This window comes from Bos taurus, chromosome 2 (assembly GCF_002263795.3).
Source record: "Bos taurus isolate L1 Dominette 01449 registration number 42190680 breed Hereford chromosome 2, ARS-UCD2.0, whole genome shotgun sequence".
In the NCBI taxonomy this organism is placed as follows: Eukaryota; Metazoa; Chordata; class Mammalia; order Artiodactyla; family Bovidae; genus Bos; species Bos taurus.
The window spans coordinates 30659304-30679778 of record NC_037329.1 but is presented as its reverse complement, the minus strand read 5'-3'; the positions used below and the strand labels follow the sequence as shown (position 1 = coordinate 30679778).

Genomic DNA, 20475 nt, shown 5'->3' with positions numbered 1-20475 from the left:
TTAAAAAAACAATTGCTGTTCAAGTGAGAGAGGTAAACCTATGGCTGATTCATGTTGGTAGAAACCAACACAATACTATAAAGCAATTATCCTTCAATTAAAAAATAAATTTTTTAAAAAAGAAAAAAATTTTTTTCTGGTGTTCTAGTTAGCATCTCTTAAAGTTTCCAATTAAGAGACAAAATCTGTTCCAAACTCACTAGAAGGGTGGGTTTCCTTTCAAATGGTAAAAGAAATGTGAGATTTTTTTAAAAAATTATATTTACTGCTATACTTTTCATGCATTGATACACTTAACAGCTGTTACTTTTAATCCTAATTTTGCACATGAAGGAACTGGAATTCAGAGGCTAATGTCTTCCTGGGTCCTATTGTTAGTAAGGGCAGAACCACATTCAAACCCTGGTCACTTCACTAGCACCTGAATTTTTAACCATGCACATTTACTTTTCTATGGCTTCTCCCCGTGGCTCAGTGGTGAAGAATCTGCCTGCCAGTGCAGGAGACACAAAAGACACAGGTTCAGTCCCTGGGTTGGGAAGATCTCCTAGAGGAGGAAATGGCAACGCACTCCAGTATTCTTGCCTGGAGAATCCCAAGGACAGAGGGACCTTTCTACGGAAGCATCAAATGATCTGCTCAATGAAACTTTTTCTCCTCTGATTTACAGTTCTTAATCTAGGCTTGATTTTAATCTTTGCAGAAAACTGTATGGGTGTGATTTAATTTTCTAAATATGAAATGAAATAATTTAATTTTCTAAGTATAAAATATAATCTTAATCCAAAAAACTTCATTGTACAGCTTTTATTTGTATTGCCTTAAAAGTAAAAACATTTATAATATACATATATATATTTTTGCTTTTAATAAAGATTACCTTTATATTGTCTATGTAATATTTACAAAACCACAAAATGCTTGCCAAAGTATTAAATGCATATTGGCCATATGCAAAGATTTTTTTAACTTTATTTTTGTGGTTATTCTTGGTACTCAATTAGTTCTCCAGTTTTCAATTTTATGCTTTATATGGAGTAGCAAAGTCAATTACCTTAGAATTCTTGAATAATAGAATTATGCATGTATAAAAGAGTGTATGTCAGAGTACTATATGACCTTCATTCATTTTTCCAAAGGTCTGAGGACATATGGGTGAAAATATTGGTTGTAACTCTTAACCAAAATTTCAGAAACAGACCTGATTGAAGTAAAGAGGCATTTATTTGGGGTTTGTTAAGACAAAACCTGGGAGACGACAGATTTAAGAAGCCCTTGAAATTGTGTCTCCCTGACTACAAAATGGTGGAGGCTGATGAAAGCAAAGAACTGCAAGGTTACATAAATTGTTTTCAATAATTAGGATTGGAGCTAGTAAGCAGTAAGAGAATTCGTTAAGCAAGGATTGGTTGGGGTCTGAAGTGGCTTGAGTTTTCCTTGAGTTTGATATGTTCTAGAGAAAATTCAAGTTCTTAGTGATGAAGAAAGGTGTCTGAAACCACATCTACGACGGTAACTTGGCTTCATTTTGGATGCCTGAACTATAAATATTCCATTTTGATTTTTAAATGATCTTAAAAATGACATCATAATCATCAAAACAGAGAAATTCTAAAAATACTGTTTGACTCTATTTTGATGGTTATCATCAGAGCTCTTTTGCTTTTGCTGTATGTTTATTGTGTACTTTGAGTTATTGCCATAAATATTATATTGATATAAAATTATATTAACTTACCAGCCCTGGTGGGATTATTTGCTCCACAGAAATTGGCAAATACCCCCACATCAGGGCTATCAATTTATTATTTTATAGATCGTACAGTAGAAAAGCAATGGAAAAATGTGAATAATGCAAATTAAATCATTTCTGTAGCTTTTACAGTGTGCATACACAAGAAGCTGAATAAATATTCTTCTGGTCTTTAAAAATTTTATCCTACTTAGCAGAGGAGTCGTTCATGTCATTGACGGATGAGTGAAGTTTCAGCATGTTTTTGATATTTCATTTTCCTTTGACCTATGTGTGTATGCTCAGTTGCTCAGTCATGTCTGACTCTCTGCAGCTGTGTGGACTGTAGCTTTCCAGGCTCTTCTGTCCAGGGAATTTTCTAGGCAAGAATACTGAAGCGAGTTGCCATTTCCTATTCCAGGGATCTTCCCTGACCTAGGGATCGAACCCATGTCTCATGTCTCCTGCATTGGCAGGTGAATCCTTTACCACTAGCACCAATTGGGAAACCCTCTTACCCATTTTCTTAAATGAAAATGTCAGCCAGTATTCATATCTTAACTACACTCATCTATCATTTGCAGCCGGAAGTTAGTGATAGGTACAAAACTTAGGCAAAACTCAATTAATAATCAATTCTGTGAGAATCAATTCATTAAATGGAATTATAATAAAGAATATTTATATTTTATTATTTGTAAATAGTGGGTCTATGCATTCTTTATATAAATAAATACATTTTTGTGGAGAGCCAGTTGATAACTATTAGATTTAGCTCTGTGATTGTTGTTAAACCCACCAGTTTTTACACATCTTAAACTTTTTCTACACTTTTCCTTTATTTTTTTGAATGCCCTGGGTATAAAATTTTAGTGTTTCTTAACTGATAAAATGGTATTTTGTTAATTATCATAAGTATTGACTCATTACAAATTCTTAAAATTGTTAAGAATTGGTGGGGGAACAGCACTCATTATAATAAAATGAAAAAATAATTTGGGTGATAATTTATACATACTTAAATATTTTAAAAAATATCAACTTTTCTCTTATGTTTCTCAACCATTTCCAGTCTTTTTATGCCATGAGCTTTTGTCTGATTTGTGGTCAGTTAGCTCAGTTACAATTCAAGTGTGAATATCAGGCACAATTCCAGACTAACCACTGCCTCAGCTTCCTTCTCCTCCATTGACACAGGCTAGCCCCAATTCTGATCAGATAGCTACACTGTCTATTCTCCAATTCTACAGAAATGAGGTAGAGGGCAAGTACATGAAAATGTGCCACAGCAACAGAAAAACACAGTTCAAAGTGTTTGGTCCTCAATGATCTTTGTACACAGATTGTACCAACAAAAATATTCCATCTGTGACTTTTTAGCACAGTGGTAGCAGGTCATTTGCTGTGCTGTCTTTAAGTAGATGCTTGAAAAACTGAGTCTTTTTTCCCCTCTTAGAAATTGAAGTGTGTTACCTGATTAACACAGCGCTTATTGTCATCAACATTAGCGAATATTTACTAACACCCAAACAATACTGTCATTTAATTGGACTCTTAAATTCACAAAGTTAGGTACCTTTGTTATTTAGCAGAAAGACAGTATGAACCAAGAAATAAACAAATTGACATTTACACAAATTACACCATTTCATATAATTGTGAAGCCAGCATTAAGACATCTTTGCTATCCACTCACCTTTTCCCCCTCTCTACAGGCCCACACAGAGAAAATTATATATGTGGAAGGATTATGGAGTGCTAGAAATAATAGCCTTCACAGGGTTGGGAAATGCTCTGAGGTTAATTATAAAGGGTTTATTAGGAGAACCAAACTTGGGTTTGACTTAAAGAATGATTTGGCAATGTGTTAGAATTTGGAAAAAGAATTATATAGCAGGATTATGCTGGATTACCCTTATGAATGTTGTTATTTATGTGGTGTGACTTTGGAAGGCTGTTCAAAAGTGCTGTAACACGTTAGGAACACATTCCTTTTCATTTAAACCCATCCTTTGCATTATTTCTTTGGGGATGGTTAACATCAGGGCTTTAAAGCCATGAAGTTGTCAATCACAGCCAAGGTAGTGAATGACTTGGTTTCTAATAGAAGGTGCATGGGGCCCCAGTAGTGCCCTGCATGTCTGAATTATAGAAGAGCTACAATGAAATCCAGGAAAAGAGCACAAAAGCCAAATCTCTCCTAACTTATAATTTTACCTAAAATTATTTCTAAAAGAATGTGAGTGTCCTCTTCTGTGTCTTCATTTTCCATTTACTGAGTTGTGAAGTAAAAAAAATTGCAAGGTTTTTTTTTTTTTTACCTACTTACCTAATGGCTCAGTGGTAAAGAATCCACCTGCCAATGCAGGAGATGCAGGTTCCATCCCTGGGTTGGGAAGATTCCCTGGAGAAGGAAATGGCTACCGACTCCAGTATTCTTGCCTGGGGAATCCCATGGACAGAAGAGCCTGGCCAGCTACAGCCCATGGGTGGTAAAAGAATCGGACACAACTGAGCGACCAAACAACCAACTCCTTTTAGAGTCAGATTCACACATGCTAAAGATAGCAACTGTGGAATCACATTGACTCTTTGCTTCCACAGACTATTATATTACATTAAGAGTGAGCTTAGGAAGCAAACAATGCTTCTCGGTGAGTGGGGTCACGTGTCATTTCTCCCCCATATAGTACCTCAAGTGTGTGTACTAAGTTGCTTCAGTAGTGTCTGACTCTGTGCGACCCTATAGATTGTAGCCTACCAGGCTCCTCTGTCCACAGGATTCTCCAGGCAAGATTACTGGAGTGGGTTGCCATGCCCTCCTCTAGGGGATCTTCCCAATATGGAGATTGTACCTGGTAGCTGCTAGCAAAATGAAGAAATGGTGTAAATATTGTGAGAACATGTCTTTTCAAAATCAGTGATAAAAGTTTTACACACACAATGAAAAGCACTATCAAAAAGAGACGTGTTAGAGACTCAGAAATTCTTGTCTTGTATCCAGAGTTGGTTTACTGTCAAATATCCTGCTATAGGTAATTTCCACCTGTGCTGTTCCCTTATACTTGCTCAATCTGATAATGGTACTGAATTGCTTATACAGTCACCTAAGTCAGAAGGACTTAGAAGTTCTGAGTAAAACTAAAGAGTTTTTTCAAGCATACTAGTGAACTCATTCATTTGATTATTAATAAGACTAAACCTGCTACTCTCATTGAAGGAATAGATGCTTAGTAACAGTAAGGTTTGGAAATCAAAAATTCTCAGATGAAGTGCATATATCTGAAGTGGGCACTCAAAAGACATGCAGTCTTTTTCTTCTGTATTTTTAGAGATTTCATGTATTACCTAAGCAAAACTATTTAATTGCAAAGTTTTTTTAAGTAGAATTAAAGCCACTTTGTAGTTAATAATTACTTATTATGTGGTTTTCTATAAATGTTGTTGGATAAAGCATACAAGCTCTTAAAATTTTTAGTTTTTCTTATGATCAATTTGATCCAGACAGAACTTATAACGATATAAACATTCTAAAATATCTAAGATATCTGGTCATCTACTGTTCAAAAACAGAAACAAAAAAGAATGGAATGTTGTAAAGTGAATAAATATTTTAAATTTTCTTTTCTTTTTTTAGAAATCTATGTAGATGCTATTGTGGTTAAATAAAACATGTTCACTTAAAATAATTACAAGTCCAAAGTAGCTTTTTTATGTGTATTTTCCAATTAAAAGTTAATGTGGGGGATGGTGATTTTGATATTAAAAGGGAGCCTCAGTTTGAAAACATTGAAAAACCATTGTTCTGGATACTCCAATATGATTTATTAAGAAATAAGGACAAGTCCAGTGGGGTTGATAAAGAAGACAGTTCAGGACTTATTAGTATCTCCTAGATGCCTCTGTCACTTCAAATGAGTACTCTATTCAGATCAACTCTACATAAATGTTTATTTTGTTTAAGAATTGTTTATAAGTTTAATAAAGCAGAAAAAGGTTTTACTTAAATATTACCATCAAATTTGTAAAATACTGCAAGCACACTCTTGATAAATTGTGACTGACTTTCCATTATATTTTGTAATGTAAGGTCATCATGGGTAGTATTGGTATCTCATAAATATGGTAGCTGATGTATTTTTTAAAATTATTTATTTATTTTGGTCATATAGTATAGCATGTAGATCTTAGTTCCCTGATCAGAGAGCAAACCTGTGTCTCCTGCATTGGCTGTACAGAGTGTTAACCACTGGGCTGCCAGGGAAGTTCTGTGGCTGATATCTTCTTACATTTTGGAATTTGTAAAGTGCCTTTTCATTCAGTGGATGCTCATATATTTTCATAGAAGGAGTTTATCTGAAAGATATTACATTATAATTCCTTCTCTACAACAAAATGTCAATGTTACCTATGGATTAAGTGGCCTCAAGCTTTGTTTACCATCCCTTAATTTTATCTTCTCTTTCATATGTGTATGTGATGTATATATAAATAGATAATGTGAAAGTCGCTCAGTCATGTCTGACTCTTTGCGACCCCCTGGACCATATAGTCCATGGAATTCTCCAGGCCAGAATATTGGAGTGGTTAGCTGTTTCCTTCTCCAGCAGATTTTCCCAACCCAGGGATTGAACCCAGGTCTCCTGCATTGCAGGCAGATTCTTTACCTGCTGAGCCACAAGGGAAGCCCAGGAGTACTGGAGTGGGTAGCCATCCCTTCTCCAGCGGATCTTCCCGACCCAGAAATTGAACCAAGGTCTCCTGCATTGCAGGCGGATTCTTTACCAGCTAAGCTACCAGGGAATATGTAATGATTTATATATATGATAATTATATATTATATAAGATTATATATTTTATATAGTATAATATATGTAATGATCAGTTCTTTAGTGGGTCTTTTTCTAGTCTGTCTTTCTTCAAACTTATACTTTAAGAGAGTAATGACCATCATATAGTAACCTTGCTTTTCTTACTTTATTTCCCTGATGTTTGAAAGAACATACAGATATGGTCACATTATGATACATCTTAAGCTGGAAATCAGAAGCCAAACTAAACAAATACCATCCTTGGTAAGCAGTTGTGGATCATTGTAGTCCTGGGTGCTTTGCTGAGTCTTGTCCAACCACAGCTGTTCTTGGCAGCTTTTACTGCAGGCGTCTTACCAAAATATTATTATTTGTGTTCTGCTCACTTCCTTCAATCCTCTTTTGAAATACCATTGATGCCAGCTTTGGCTTTCTTTTCTGGCTTTTCATCTCACTTTCCTCCCAGCAGACAAAATTGTCCTCAAGTATTTTTTCATTTGATATGCTAAGAATGGAAGACACAAAGAAATAAAACATGACTTGGCCCTCAAGGAACTCCCAATTTTAGTGATTGGAAACGGAGATGCAAACAGTTTTCAATGGAGCATAAAATGACTCCATAGAAGTAGGGAAAGATGTGTGAAGCAGTGCAGAAGCAGAATATTTCTGTTTAAAAGAATATAGACCAAGAACATCATCCAGATGAGGGGATATTTGAACTGCTTTGTTTTTATTTAGCTGCAAATAATAGTATTTCTTTGTTAAAGAAAGACTAATATATGTTATCAAATTCTCTATCTTGTTCTTAATGATTTGTACCATTGAAAAAAATTAATCTTTTAAATAGATTAATTAAAGTCTAAACACATTTTCATCTTCGTACCTGTGAGATATAAAGTATAGCCTTAGTCTTGTTTCCTCCTTGCATCTCGTTGTTTTGTCTTCCCATTTGATATTTCTAAGTATGCTATTATTTCCACAAAGGATTTGAATATTTATTTTTCTCTTTAGAGACATCCTGTGGCTCAGCTGGTAAAGAATCTGCCAACAATGCGGGACAGCTGGGTTCGATCCCTGGGTTAGGAAGATCCCTTGGAGAAGGGATTCTGGTCTGGAGATATCCATGGACTGTATAGTCCATGGGGTAGCCAAGAGTCAGACACAACTGAGCAACTTTCACTTTCACCTTAGAGCCATCAACTTTACCAAAAAGAGAATTTTCGTTAGATAATTTAACATGTTCCCCTACTCCTCAGTTCAGTTCAGTTCAGTCACTCAGTCGTGTCTGACTCTGCGACTCCATGGACCAGAGCATGCCAGGCCTCCCTGTCCATCACCAACTCCCTGAGTTTACTCAAACTGACACTCATTGAGTTGGTGATGCCATCCAACCATCTCATCTGTCATCCCCTTCTCCTCCCGCCTTCAATCTTTCCCAGCATCAGGGTCTTTTCAAATGAGTCAGTTCTTCGCATCAGGTGGCCAAAGTATTAGAATTTCAGCTTCAACATCAGTCCTTCCAATGGATATTCAGGTCTGATTTCCTTAGGATGGACTGGTTGGGTCTCCTTGCAATCCAAGGGACTCTCAAGAGTCTTCTCCAACACCACAGTTCAAAAGATCAGTTCTTCAGCGCTCAGGTTTCTTTATAATCCAATTCTCACATCCATACATGACTACTAGAAAAACCATAGCTTTGACTAGACAGACCTTTGTTGGCAAAGTAACATCTCTGCTTTTTAATATGCTGTCTAGGTTGGTTATAACTTTTCTTCCAAGGAGTAAGCGTCTTTTTATTTCATGGCTGCAATCACCATCTGCAGTAATTTTGGAGCCCCCCAAAATAGAGTCTGTCACTGTTTCCACTGTTTCCCCATCTATTTGCCATGAAGTGATGGGACCAGATGCCATGATCTTCGTTTTCTGAATGTTGAATTTTAAGCCAACTTTTTCACTCTCCTCTTTCACTTTCATCAAGAGGCTTTTTAGTTCCTCTTTACTTTCTGCCATAAGGATGGTGTCATCTGCAAAGCTAAGATTATTAATATTTCTCCCGGCAATCTTGATTCCAGATTGTGCTTCATCCAGCCCAGCGTTTCTCATGAAGTACTCTGAATATAAGTTAAATAAGCAGGTTGACAATAGACAGCCTTGACATACTCCTTTCCCAATTTGGAACCAGTCTGTTGTTCCATTTCCAGTTCTAACTGTTGCTTCTTGACCTGCATAGAGATCTCTCAAGAGGCAAGTCAGGTGGTCTGGTATCCCCATCTCTTTAAGAATTTCCCACAGTTTATTGTGATCCACACAGTCAAAGGCTTTGGCATAGTCAATAATGCAGAAGTAGATGTTTTTCTGGAACTCTTTTGCTTTTTTGATGATCCAACAGATGTTGGCAGCTTTGATCTCTGGTTCTTCTGCCTTATCTAAATCCAGCTTGAACATCTGGAAGTTCTCAGTTCACATACTGTTGAAGCCTGGCCTAGAGAATTTTGAGCATTACCTTACCAGTGTGTGAGATGAGTGCAATTGTGCAGCTTGAGCATTGTTTGGCATTGCCTTTCTTTGGGATTGGAATGAAAACTGACCTTTTTCCAGTCTTGTGGCCACTGCTGAGTTTTCCAAATTTGCTGGCATGTTGAACGTAGCACTTTAACAGCATCATCTTTTAGTATTTGAAATAGCTCAACTGGAATTCCATCACCTCCACTACTCCTGAGGATCTTGAAAGACAGGTAGAAGTTCCCTCTTTGCTCTGGTCTTTCTATTCTATTTTTAAATGTTTCTTTTGTAATAGGCATCTTACTTGTTCTGCCATATTTTCCACTTTGAACAATAATTTCAGAAGTTACTGTGGCAGTGAGAAAAGAGACTGTGTCTCAAATTGAATTCAAAAGGTTCTCCCTTGCAAATAAATATTTTTAATTCTAATAGCCCATTTTCTTCTTTCGTACATGTATTTTTCCACCACATCATTATCCAGCTAAGTCTCCTTAATTGATATCTGGCTTTATAGACCTTTTGATGGGTTAGTTCTGGGTCTCTATATTTTTGTAAGAGTCAAATATATATTTTAAAAATAGTATGTTAAAGAGAGGCTTATATTTAAGCCTTCTCTCTAGTATCTATGTATTAGTTTGGCTGATGTAACAGAATAATAGCCACTTTAGCTACACTATAGAATATAGCTTATGGTTAAGGATATTATGTAGCTTAAAGAAAATAAAAGTTTGTTTCACCCTAAACATAAAGGTCTAAGCCTAAGCAGCCCACTGCCTGGAAAATCCCATGGATGGAGGAGCCTGGTAGGCTGCAGTCCAAGGGGTTGCTAAGAGTCGGACACGACTGAGCAACTTCACTATCATTTTTCACTTTCATGCATTGGAGGAGGAAATGGCAACCCACTCCAGTGTTCTCGCCTGGAGAATCCCAGGGACGGCAGGGCTTGGTGGGCTGCCGTCTATGGGGTCGCACAGAGTCGGACACGACTGAAGCGACTTAGCAGCAGCAGCAGCAGCCCATTTGGCGGCTCCCTGGTTGAGGGAACTCAGGCTACTTCTATCCTGTTGACCTTTGATATTTCACATGCAATTTGTAGGTTGACTCGTCTCCTGCCAGCATGTTCCATTCTCACTCGTGGGTAGGGGATAAGAAAAGAATGATGAAGAAAAAAGACACCTCTTTTAAACACAAGACCTAGAAATTGCCCATATGATTTTTACACATCCCCACTGGTTAGAACCTAGACACTTCATCACCCCATTTCACTGTCAGGGAGGCTGGGTGACTAGCTTGAAATGACATTAGCAGAGAAATAGTCAAAATATTGGTAAAAGAACTACCAGTCTCTATGCTATTAACCTGTAATATCCCATTTTCTCCTCCTCCAACCCAGACCTCCTGCCTTTAAATCCACTTGTTCCTCACCTTTCTGAAGAGTCTTACCCAGGCCTTTTGTATGACAGTTAGTTTATTGGTTCTTTGATGTCCTTGCCCAGCAGAGTCTTCAGTTATCAGATATCATGGTGTGATGTCATTAATCTCTCTCCCGCTCTTCCAGTTCCCACTTTTGAACCTCAGACTCCTCTTATAGGTGGCTGTTGCCTCGGCTTTTTGCCTCTTACCATCACTTTTTCTAACACCCTTCCTTTCTATTTTGGGCTTCCCTGTTGGCTCAGACGGTAAAGCGTCTGCCTGCAATGAGGGAGACCTGGGTTCGATTCCCGAGTCGGGAAGATTCCCTGGAGAAGGAAATGGCAATCCACTCCAGCACTCTTGCCTGGAAAACCCCATGGACGGAGGAGCCTGATAGGCTACAGTCCATGGGGTCACAAAGAGTCGGACACAACTGAGCGACTTCACTTTCACTTTCCTTTCAATTTTAGAGCAATCTCAAGTGAAATGACCGTAACTGTCTCCTCTCTGCAAAAGTTATGTTCTCCTTGTCTAGCATTTCCCTGGACTCCACAGGAAGTCTACCAGCCTCATTTTCCCGTTCCTCCCTGGAGCTTTCTCTTGCCAACCACCCCACCCCACCCCCAGTCCCTGCAAACAATAACAAGAGTCCTAGCTGCCTGCACTGTTACTCCAGTCAGTTGCTTTGTTTCTTCTTTCATCCTGGGTTGGGCCCTAAAGATAATTCAGAAAAGTCATCCTGGAATTTAGGGGGAAAGAGCAGAAGGAAAATAGCCCTTGTTTTACATAATTTGGTCTTTTTAATAAGGACATTTTATTAAATATTTTATTTACCTTAGACTTTTCCCGATATATTCAGAAGCTAAAGGGTTTATCAAAACACAGAACTGTGTTGGGATTCTGCGTATCTACGCCCCAGCCTGGTTCCGTGAGACCTCCTGAGGGCATGAACAAAGCCTCCTTGCCTGCGCTGCAGAATCACACAGAGGGCTTCTGTCAAGCCAGCCCTTTCTTCTTCCTAAAACGGCCTCCAAAGGCAGCCTTTTTCCCCCTTTGATGTAAGCTCACAATTTCCTCACTTTCAGGGATTTAAATTACAACAAATGTTCTGTGGGTTCACCTGGTTGTTTTTTTTTTTCCGTCTTGTATTTTTTTCCCATTGAGCTGAAATTCACATAAAATCAACATTTTAAAGTATACACTCAATGTAGGATATATTTTTAAAATTTCACCTTGATTTTCTTCATTTTCCCCATAAAGGGTCAAGATACCCTTTCTTTTTTGTAATTTTTAAATAAGAATTGTATATATGGAAGGTATACAACATGATGTCTTATTATATACATACACAGTGAAATGATCACTCTAGTGAGGCTAGTTAATATATCCATCTCCCCGTATAGTTACCATTTGTGTGTGTGTGTGTGTGGTTGGAGCACCTAAAATCTCCTCTCTTAACAAAGTTCTGGTCTACAGTACAGTATTAAGTAGAGTCTTCATGCTGTACATTAGCTGTCTAAACTTATTCATCCTGTATCACTGCAACTTTATGAAGGTTCACCGTTCTGAAGTACCGTGGTATCTACAGAGTCTATTGCTGGCCAGCTGCTCTCCTCCATTGCTAAACTGGGGCCTCATAAATTTCCTTTACAAAGCTTTACAAAAGCTGCCTGGTTTCTGCTTCTTAACCAAGAAGGCTTCTTTCCATCCCACAGCTCTCAAGGAAAGCCAAACACACTGAAGTTCTCACCTTTCCTTCCCAGCCTTTTCCTATTTCCTCCTCCTTCCTAACACCTCATTCTTTTATTTATTCTGTCCACTCCAGTAGTCTCACCTACCATTCACTAGGAATTGCTTAGGTGCCAGACGTTATACGTGTTAATCTCCACATCCCAGCGAGGTAGATATTCTCGTTGTACAAAGAGGAAACAGGCAAGAGAGGTTACAAAGCCTGAAGAAGGTGGGAAGCTAAATAGTGGCTGAGCCAGGAATGAAATCCCAGTCTGGCTGGGACTCCGACACTGTGTCACACTGCCCTTCAGACGTACATGCTCTGCTTTTAAAGAGGTCACACAGAGGAATTGAAACAACATGACAGTCCAAAGGATTCAGTTTCAAATCCTGACTCCATCATTTGTTTGTGTCCTAGCCAAGTTACTAAACTTCTGAGTTCATTTTCTCACTTGTAATATGGGGCCAATGATCCGTTCTTTCATTCAAAAAAATATTATGGAACACGTTTTTTTAAAAGAATTTTTTGATGTGGACCATTTTTTGAAGTCTTTATTGAATTTGTTACAACGTTGCTTTTTTTTATTTTAATCATTGGCTTATTGTCCATGAAACATGTGAGATCTTAGCTCCCCAACCAGGAATTGAACCAGCACTCCTTGCGCTGGAAGGCAAAATTCTAACCACTGGACCATGGGGGAAGTCCCTGTGGAGTACTTTTTATATGCTGGCCACAGTTCTAGGTTCTGAGGGCACAGCCTCGGGTAGATAGATGTTACCCTGCTCTCAAGGAACTAATATGTTAGTGGGAAAGCAGATAATGAATATACATATCTTGTAAGCACTTTAAAGAAAAATAAAATAGGGGAAAGGAGAGCGTGAAAGAAAAGAGGGGAAGACAAGACTGTTCCAAGAATGTAAAACTTAAGCGGAGACCTGTAATAAATAAGGAGCAATACACAGAGGGAGCAATGTGGTTATTCTGGGATAAGAATATTCTAGGCAGGAGAGTGGAAAGGGCCAAAAGCAAGATTTAGTAGTAACTAACACAAAAGCTTGTAACTATTAAATTAATCCTGACAGTGCATACAGACTGGTGTATTTCAGGTGCATAAATATTGTGTTTTCTTCTTCAAAGTTTTCGTGTCTTGCTAACACTCAATAGTTCCTTGTGTAAAGCATCGGCGAGAGCTGCACACATCTTAAAACTTCCTGTTTTACTTCACTGCCAAGATGCACAGTTTCTATGTGCCTGCTGCCAACACCTTTTACTGTCCTCGCTGTCTCCTCTTTGTACCCAATGGCCAAGTAGCTTCACCCCAGGGTGGACCAATCTCTCCCAGTGTGGAAACTCTTTATTCTGCCAAGCTTTTTAACACAAGGATAATGTTACTTATGTTTATCCTCAAACCATAGAAAATCCCTACTCCTGCCTCTAGCTTCCCATACCCCCAGTCCCATCCCACTTCCCCAGGAGCACAATGAACAGCTTCTTCCTTTCTTTCTCCAGCAGCACTCCCCTTGCCTTTGAATAGACGGCGTCTCTGGCCTCCTTGTTTCTGATGTGATACATGTTGCTTATTCTGGCTTTATGCTTTCATGCACTTTGGAGAAGAGGTTCTTCATGGCTTCCTTTGAATACCCCTCAGCTCCTGTGACACTTTTCTCTTTTACTACTACCTGGTTTTCTCAGATATGCTCTTAAAGATTCTTCTTGTCACCCAGGACTTGACAGTGTTGAGACATTGTGGAACCCATTTAACTGGGCTGGATGTTGCCCTTCAATATTCTTCTCCTCAGAGCCTGAGAAGACCTCTTCCTCTGATACAAGCCCACCCATCTCCTCTCTTCAGCAGGTGCAATCATTTCCTTTTCATTTTCTTGATTTCTGTGTCTTCCAAGCTGAGCTTTCCATCGCCTGAAATCCTCTGCCACCCTGCCTGCAAGGCCTTTCGCACTAGCTGCTCTTGCTGTGCTATGGTAGCCACAGGTAGCTTCCCTGAGTTCTCTTTCATTCTGGACCCTTGAAGTAGGCATAGTCCACTTTTACTGAGAAACTATTTGTGGCAATCTGCTAGAAATAGCCTTTCCCCCTCGTCTAAAAGGACGCACTGACAGTCTCTCCATTTTGAAAGCCCTCTTCTCCCTTAACATTGTACTTGATCACACCACATGCAAACCATGCTTTTGGTGCCCTCTCTTGGAGCCACTGTGGAATTCTTGAAGAAGAGAATGGGTCGTTTTTAGCTTCAGCCTGTTCGATGTATGGATACATATTAGAGTGTGATACACATTAAGTTTGAGAAAATATTCATGGATCACATATGACCCTGCTCAGAGGGGTGATCTGCTTCTTCAGGCTCTCGCCAAGTTGTTCTCCTGATGTTCCTCCCTCCTTTCTGCTTCGGGTCCCATGGATAGATAGAGGACCACTGTGTATGCTCACCATTTGCCTCCTCCTGACTCATTAAATAATGTGCAACAACAGCGGATCCCATGACCCTGGAACTCTCCCACATTCACTTCACTTGGCGTAGCTGCGCTTTCTCATTCCCCAGTTCATGCACCTCTTTCACATAGGAAAAGCGCCCATGATTTTTTTCCCACATGCTTTGAATTCAGGAGGGTGCATGTGATCCATCCATCTCTGTGAAATAGCTGAAGCATCATAAGGTCATTTGGGTACCTGTCAAGTCAGGAGATTGGAGAAGGAAATGGCAACCCACTGCAGTGTTCTTGCCTGGAGAATCCCAGGGACGGGGGAGCCTGGTGGGCTGCAGTCTATGGGGTCGCACAGAGTCGGACACGACTGAAGCGACTTAGCAGCAGCAGCAGCAAGTCAGGAGAGAGGGCAGAGTCGGAGGCAGAGTGTAATCTTCCTCCAGATACCATGATATAGTCTCCAAGTGAGAAGTGAAGCTATCTCTAGTTATGTTTCATTCAGAAACCAAATTAGTAAACATGAAATTCCAGAACCGTCAAATTACTGGGTTCATGAAAATGTGAAGCATCAGCTGAGCATTAGTCCTATTTGATCACCCTCTCTTTATTCCATTTAAAAGTTTTCATCTTTATTTATCTTCATTTTGCACTCTACTATTCATTGATTCCCTCTTTTAATCCTGGACGCCCTGCCTGCTGTATTCAGCAGACTCTTCCTTCTCTCAGATCTAGAGGAGTCTAAGCTGATTTCCTGTGGTTCAGTTCTCAACCACTTAAAAGAAAGGTTGCAGCTTTTTCTTTTGTAGTCAGGTGGGTTTGATTGTTTAAAACAAGCTTTCTTTCAAAGAATCTCAACAGACTGTACAAAACCTTAATCTTCGTATCTGTATATAGACTAAAATAAGACCTGGGGTGCACCATCCGAGGTGCTTGTTCTTTGATTTTTAAAGATATTTTAAAGCTCCTTTTTGTCTCCTTTTCTGCCTGAAAAATTAAATTCTAGTGTTTTTGGTGAACAATGTATTAATCTTAATCATGCATACATATTTTGGATTGGTCTTTTCTCTTTCTTCTAAAACGGCATTTAGCATTGCAATTTTTATTTCTTCTACTGCTAAATCTGATTCCCTTTCCTCCAGTGTTATTCACCCTGCTTTGTTGCCTTTCTTGGTTTGCCCATTTGTAATGCCTTTTCCTTAATCACTTTGAAATCCACCGTATTTTCTCCCGTTAGCATACATCCTCCCTAGGGCGCTAGCTGTAGCAAGTGGTGGACACATTTTGGGCACTCATGAGAACCTGTCATGGAGCTTTGTCCCTTAAGTTGGACGCCAATAATTTCTCCAGCCTGGGTCTCCAGGATCCTCCCCAAAACTGCTCTTCCACAGCATCTCTTTTCCTCCCAGATACCAGATGAAAAACAAGGTAGAACTTCATATTTACCCTGGACATGGATATCTCTCCCTCATGGTGAATTTCAGCACCATTTTAAGAGACATTGACCTTGCACAGCTATCCTCCAGTGGGAATGTTATCAGAAATTCTTTTATATCTCTTATCATAAAATTGCTAATATTCAACATGTTCCATGTCAGCCCTTCAGTCCCTCAAAACTGGTGGAGCAAAGGCCTATTGCCCTCATTCATTCAACAAACATTTGTTGAAAGCCTACCCGGGGACACACAGGAACATGTGGATGCCCTGGGGAGATGAATTGTTTGTTCCATATCCTCTTACTAGGGCCAGGGTTTTCAATTATTTGTATACCTTTTTCATTATGTTTAAAATGAGAGATTTATTACCTGCACTACACATTATATAGCTTTACAACTTAAATGTAATTGCCTCGCTATTGCAATTTTCTGAACCAGATCACTTCTGAGGAGGCATAGAAGACGGTTTTTAATTTAAATGATAAAATAAATCACATGTTCCTGGTAAACAGTAGTTATGCCATATATCAGGCACTTCCAGTATTTCAGCTCCCAATGACTACTACTTCAGGCAACTGACTTAGTAGCTGGGTGGGGGTGGGCACTGTGTGTGCAGGGAAATGGCTGTTCCTTTCCTTGCAAGAAGCAGCCTGGGGTGTGTGCCATGCGTATCCTCAACAAAGATAAGTGGTGACAGTGAAGGCTTTTTTATATACTTTAGTGGGAATGAGACCAATTTACAAGTTGCCAGTCTCTAGAAATCCAGCTTTACTGGCACATACATTTTATTTATTCCTGTGATATTCTAATACCCCGTTATGGATGCCCTAAAAGGAACCCTTGGCAACCACCCAGTTGTCCTGCCCTTAATATACCAGGGATATTAAGGGAAAGCCAGATGCACTCCATGCTCTGAAAGACCTCAACCCAATAAAAGAGGCAGCAGTGAAAACAGATTAGTTGCACAAACTAGTAATCAGGCAATCAGAATATGTCTTCTGCTTAAATGATATTTTATAGCAGTAATCTATTTTATAATTCAGAGTTCAGCAAACTACAGTCGTTGCAAGCCTAGCCTCTCCTGCACCCACTTTAGGAAGTCGAGTTTGACTGGAGCACAACCATCCTTGTCCATTTACATATTACACATTGTCTGTGGCTACCTTTGCACTGTAATGGCAGAGTGGAATAGCTGCAGGAGACAGAATGGCCTGCAAAACCAAAATGTTATTATCTGGCCCTTTATAGAAAAAAGGTTTGTTGACCCCTGCAATAAAATATGCATGAACCTATTTCAAAGTGATGAGTTCAAATACTGTTGGCACTTAAAGCTTTCAACTCGAGAATTGCTTGGAATATTTTCACAATTTCTGTGCAGTGTGGTCAAACCTAGAAACAATAATGAAATATGACCATCCTCACACGAGCAATAATAGAATACCATTAAGCATTGTATAAATGCTTAGAATACTGCCTAGGTACTAATTCTGAATTTAGTGAGAAAATGTTCTTTGTATTTTCTTAGCAATGTCGCAAGCCTGACATCCTATTAAGAAAAAAGAAAGTGAAATAAGAAAAACCAAATGTTGTTTTCTCTTTCTTCAACAGTCTCTCCCTGCAATGGGATTTGAGAGTCTTACATTTACATTTTTCAAATCTAAATCTAGAAATCAACAAATTGAAACCATTTGTGTTTAAAGAAATTCTCCAGTAGAATACTTTTGACTGTGATTCATTAAAAAAAAAAAAAAAAAAACCTTGGATTAAATGAACGTCTCCTCATGGGATAGTCCCAATAAATATGGTTGTGGCATACCTCATGATTCGCTTACATTTTTATTTTGCTACTGTGTTTATCAGAATTTACACTGTCCAGTCTAGTTGAACGACAAGGACAAAGCGACTTAGGCAGCTGTCAATTTCCATTTCCTATCTGCAGAGTAGAAGTCCTTTATTTCATTTGTAGGACTGTGCCAAGAGTTAATGAGATAAAACCTGAAAAACACTGAGCACTGTGGTATAAATGTGAACATGTTTATTTTCTTTCTCTTTTTTTAATACAGTCTGTGATATTTGACCATTCTTTCATGTCATGCTTAATGCAAATGTTCCTGTCACCTTAAACATAGCAAAAGGACCACCCGAGTGAACCAGATGCTCACTGAATGGTTAAGCTGATTCCTTGTCTCTGAAAGCCTTCATCTCTGTCATTACCTGATAATACCATTTCAAGTGATTAAAACGTAGGGATGCTCACTCCAGAGGGCTGAAAATGTAATAATATTGTTAAAAGAAAGGCAACCAGCACTGTCTTTTATTGTTTCTGTCACTTAAATCACCTGTAACTACATTGGAATACAGATCGTTAACCTCCCAGAGTCAGCAGGTTTTGGGTTTCTATCTTTAAGGAAGAATGCAGTGGTCTATCATGAAACCTCAGATTCTGGCATTCATTGTATTTTGATCTTGTTATTTTTCTAGAATGTCTTATGAACCAGCCTGGGAAATATTTACTTTTTAATTACAAGAAGAAAGAAATCTCTTCTGATAATTGGAGCTTCTTTAGTCTTGCTTTATTCAACATGCTAATGCCTTTCTTTGTTTTCCACCTAATAACTTCAATCCCCTAGTTTACAAGCTTTCTGAGACACCCTGCCGAGAACAGACTAAAAATCCAGTCTCCTAATCACAAAATCTGAGTTTAAAACCAAGCTGGTCTGTTCTGTGTTGTACTGTGTCTAACTCCTGTGTTTATTTCTTGAGTGCTAAAAATAGTGCCTGGCATATAGCAGGTGCTCAATAAACATCTGTTAAATTTAACTAGTAACTATAGTATAAACAGAACTTCATCTGCAACCATCCACTCTGTGGTCCCTAAATGTGTTCTGCCACTGGCAACCTTGGGGTTCTTTTCAGTACCATTGAAATCTTACCCACACTTCCAAGGCCCTGCTCCATAAAACCTTTCCTGATCCTTCAGTAGCCAAGATGAATTTCTCCATTGAGTTTTCATAGCATTCCCTATTTATTTTATAATATTAAAGCAATCCATTCATTCTGCAAGTATTTATTTGTTGTAAAATATTATTTATAAAATATGCAGTGAACACCCATTCTGCAATGTTCCAGCACTGAAGATACAGCGGTGAAAAGACTGATAAGGCCCTGTCAGTTTATATGCTGATGGTCATAATGATAGCAGACAAATGTATAATATCAGGCAGTGATAGGGACTCTGACAACAAAGGAGGTAAAGGATTGAAGAATGATGGATGGGCTTCTCTGAGCAAAAGGCACGTGAACAGAGACCTGGATTACACGAGGAAGTGTTCAAGGCCTTGTGCTAGGGGCTGAAAAGATAAAGACGTGAAGCATGCTCCTTGCTCTCATCAACATGGATAAACTGACCTGCTAGGCGATAATTATTGCACACACTTTCACTTTTCACTTTCATGCATTGGAGAAGGAAATGGCAACCCACTCCAGTGTTCTTGCCTGGAGAATCCCAAGGATGGGGAAGCCTGGTGGGCTGCCGTCTATGGGGTCGCACAGAGTCGGACATGACTGAAGCGACTTAGCAGCAGCAGCAGCAGCTGTGTCGGAAAACTACAGCTAACACGACCTCTAGAGGAAAGCCATTCTAGCGCCTGTTGCCTTGCTATTTTAGGTACTTCTGTGTTCCTTGCTATATTGTCAATTTGTCTAGGAAGAAATGACAGATTGTTCATCTTGGTGTCCACCAGCGTGCTCGCGGTGCCTGATGCCTTCCCGGCCCAGCAGACTGGTAGGCTTGGCCAGTGCGGTCCTGAGCAGAACCTTCCCTGCAGAGCCTGCAGCTGGGGGAGAAGGCGCCTGGAGTTCCTTCCGGGCGTTCTCTGCAGAGGGAGCCAGTTGCTCTCCTCTGTGAATTACTGTCCACACTGAGAACCCCGCAGCAGAGAGTCTGATGAGTGGGAGAGCTGCCAGAGCAGTGCGAGGAAGCTGGGCCCTCCGGCCGCCAGTGAGGTTCATCCTCTAGCTTTCTGTTTGAAAAACTTACTGTGATCACAGTGGAGATGAGTGGGCGGAACTTGGAGAAAGTCGTACTCTTTTTCTCTCCGCATATATATATATCAAAAATGTATTCCAGTACCACACGGGGCAATTTGATTTATCCAGGTTGACAAAACCCTGCCTCTCTTTTTTCCCTGGAAAAGAAAGAATTTTAATTGGAAACTAAATTCCAAAGTCTTCAGAAACTGTAACCCTTATTCACAAGGCATGTCTGAGAGTTCACTGTCTGGGATAATTGTCTGCTTTAATAAGTTGGTTGGCCATTTAATAAAATGGTTGGCCATTTGTTGAAGCAGAAAGAAAGACAGCAAGGAAGAAAGAGCGAGTGCGTGATTTGTATGCAGGTAGAAACATGGCA

The 20475-nt window shown here is 39.3% G+C and overlaps 1 protein-coding gene across 3 annotated transcripts in view; it reads left to right on the top strand.

Annotated features, from left to right (window-relative positions):
• The window catches only part of CSRNP3 (cysteine and serine rich nuclear protein 3), a 204749-nt gene that overhangs the window by 133198 nt on the left and 51076 nt on the right, over positions 1–20475 (top strand). The gene's annotated exons all lie outside the window — the stretch shown is intronic.